The sequence below is a fragment of the Malus domestica genome, chromosome 03, assembly GCF_042453785.1.
Source record: "Malus domestica chromosome 03, GDT2T_hap1".
NCBI classification, from domain to species: Eukaryota; Viridiplantae; Streptophyta; class Magnoliopsida; order Rosales; family Rosaceae; genus Malus; species Malus domestica.
This window is the reverse complement of record NC_091663.1, coordinates 27,532,488-27,536,223: the sequence shown is the minus strand read 5'-3', so window position 1 is coordinate 27,536,223 and position 3,736 is coordinate 27,532,488.

The window sequence follows — 3,736 nt, the reverse complement described above, 5'->3', positions numbered from 1 at the left end:
AAAGCCCCAAAAGTACTCCCTTTGAGGGAGTGGCTGGTTTTGGGGAGGGATAAGGTTGGTGTGTGTGTTGATTAGTGAGTTTTGTCAAAAACATGCAAGTGTATGTAAGATAAGATATGTTTTTGAAATAATTCAAACACAATTATTTCAATCATCATTTATACAAATATTTAACACTTTAAATACATAATAAATCATTTAAAAACATATCACATATACTTTATGAAATAATTCAAAACTTTGAATCAAAACACCAAACCTTTTTGTTCTTGGCAAGAACATCAAGAACAATGAAGAACATCCATGAAAAACCCAAATTTTTCCATGAACTTTTTCCACCCAAAAACATTCCAAAACCATTCTTACTTAAGGGAAATAACATCTAACCAAACTAGGGTACTTAGGGGTTCCAAAGAACACATTAAAACACTTTTAACAAGTCAAACAAGAACCCAAAATTCACCCTTTGATTTTGGCCGAATTTTCCCAAAAGCATGGCACCAAATTTTAGCTCCAATATTCATGCTCATATGAACAACATCTACAACATTTGAGATAGCAAATTTTCCAACAAAATTTACTTTCAAAAAAGCAAGAATAAAGCTTGTAACAATTACAACTTTTAGATCACAAACTTATGAACTACAAAACACAAAAGGATTCACCAACTACTAGACCTAGGCTCTGATACCACTTGAAGGAATTATTTTGAAAAACATGTTCATTTGAGCAACATCATATAGCATGCAATTAACAATTAAAAGGCGGAATCATGCTTACATGCACTCAAAAACAAAACATTTACCCATGAAATTCAAAGCCTAGTAGATTGGTGAACCAATAATCAACTCAAAACATAAGTGAGTTGAAATTAATACCTTTGTAGATTCCTCTTTGCATAAGCAAAGGCTAATCACCCAAAGAGATAAGGGCCTTCATTCCTTGCTTCTTAGATCCATGGATTTGGATGGAAGAATAGGTTCTCCAAGTTCCCAAAATTGAGAACCTCTAATTCTCGACACCAAGGTTCGATTGTAGAAGAAATGAGTGACCTTGGAGTAGTAGGATTGCTAGATGTACCCTCCAAGGTGTTGGCCTCTTTAGAGAGAAAATGGAGAGACAATTCTCACCTATTTTCCCCAAAAATAAACCCATTTTTCACTTAATGAATATTTGGCTATAAAATCATTTATATAGTCACTTCTTTAAGTGACCTAAACAACCAAAACCCTAATTCATTTCATCATGGCTGGCCATTTAGGGGATTTTTGGGCTTTTGGGCTTTAATGAATCTTTATTCATTAAATTGTCATACAACTTAAGTTAATGGGCTTGACGTTCGAAGCCCATTGGGCCTTAAGGTCCAAAACTATCCCGAAGTCTTTAACGAACTTATTCGTTTGATTAATTAACATATTAATTAATCCTTGCCATAAATAAATGATTAAACCATTTAATCATTCTTACTCATTTCCGTTTAATCTCCAATCTCCACCTTTCACGGTGTGCGATCCATTAGGTTCCTTTTAGCGAGGTAGTGGGCGATTAAAACCATTTTACATCGATTGTGAATTGAAACTATTTTCAATTCTCCCTTTAGTGATTATACACGTCTAGGGCTTCCACAAACCATGGTTGACGCCTAGCAGCATGTCATGGTTACCCAAGCTAATCAGAAGAGGTTTAGAGAACCTATTCAGTTCGAGATTACAAATGCAATACGGTCCTTCTCTAATCTAATACTCTTGACCACATTGTTTGGTTTGATAGTTTATTTTCTCATGTCTACTATCCAATGTGTGTCTTGTGCTTATATGATTACCTTGAATGTGATTAGGAACGCATTCCCAAATCTCATTCATACTCTGGCCAGAGATTCAAATCATATCAGAGAGTATTCTCCTTCAAACGGTTTGAAGGTTAGAGATCCCTTGTTGCGCATTCACTTGTCTCCATAGCTAAGCGGCTTGACCCCAACGATGCCGTGGACACCCTCCTGGTGGGATGACTTTGACATAATCAAAGATCAAGGTTTTAACCACAAGACAACTATGATGCCTCAGGTCAAAGGACTACTTTGCATTATCCTAACCATGAGTTCTCATGTGACATGGAATATGAGAACTCTTCGTTGATCGCGTTCAGTGAACTCATTCTCTATTGAGCACCTACCGTACTTGTCTTGATGTCACACACACCAATGACTAGAGACTAATCACTCTCCCTGAGAGAAGACATAGTACGTACCGATCTTGACGGACTGTCAATGCCCAATTGGCAATCCTATGATCAGGAACGTTTAGGATGTGTCTACGAAAGAATGGTCTCAAGAATCTAACTTCATTAGATTACATTCTCCCAATCACAAATTCCTTGGACTTTATCGTTTTAAGCATATAACATTTATATGAGACGGCTCAAACAATAATTTATGCCCTTTATATGTTAAACTGGATTAGTTTAACATGTGAAATGTCCGTAAAGTATCATCACATGATTGGCTTTAGGGCACATTTCCAACACGCAAGCGCGCCGACTACAATTTCCAGATCTCTCTGCAGCTAAAATAACAAGAAAACCACCCTCAAATTTCTCATAACCTCTAAAAGCTCAGTTGATCTAAGTAGAGATTTATGCACCTTCAGCAAAAAAAGGTCTTGCTTCCTGGTGGCGTTGATCGGCGGCGCGTTCTCTGTCATTGAGAGCGTCAAGACTAGCCAAATTATTCGACAGCATTGGCAATCCCACCATCGAGAAGAAACTAGGGGACCGATCACAGAGGCAACAATACTACCAAGGTCTTTTGCACTGAAATCAAACAACAACAAAAAATACTTGTGCTACATACATCAACGTATCGAGAATCTTGATGGGCTTGTGCAACTATCCGAAGCGGATGTTAAGAGCGAGTACGCAAAGTTCCAAATGGAGTGGCAGATAGCGGTTACGGAGGACTCGTGCATATCAAATGCTGTTTCAACAACAAGTACTTAAGAAGGGCGAACGATCACCAGTATTGGATTGTCGCTTAAGCTAATGAACCAGAGGAAGATAAAAAACATTGGTCTTGCACATTATTCGAGCCTGTGGTTGTCCATTCAGACAACAAGGCAGTCTTCCAATTACTCTAGGTGCAACTCGGGCACTTTGTGACGCCATTCACTGTTAACGACTTCAACCAGTGCCTCTTTGCAGAGAGAAACACCCCCAACCTCCACAACGATATGGATGTGTACACAGTCGTCAACTTGGAACCGCTTGTACTACCGAGCTCTTTTGTGCTGAAATCAAACAAAAACAACAGGTACTTGCGCTACATGCTTGATCAAGAAAACAACATTCATCAGATTCTCCAATTCTCCGCACATGATCGTACGAGCGAGTTTGCACAATTCCAAGTGAAGCGGGCAAACAGTAGGGACCACTAAAATAATCATTACGTTCATATCAAAGCCGTGGCAATCCCACAGTCGACAGTCGCGGGCCGAAGTCTTCTACTCCTTTTACAATCCCAGCCCTGCCCATTACCTCAAGAAGTCGTCCCCGTCGCGGAGCGAGAGCGCCATTTCCACCCTCAGCCGGTTTTTCCGCCGACCCTTTCCGCCTCTGTGGCCAGCGAAGCACATTAAGGCCGGACTTCCTCCTCCAAACCTTCAACAGATGCTGATGGAGATACCAAGAAAAGCAAAAGATGAAATCACCGTCCGCTGCCAATAATGAAAGTAGAGATACAGAT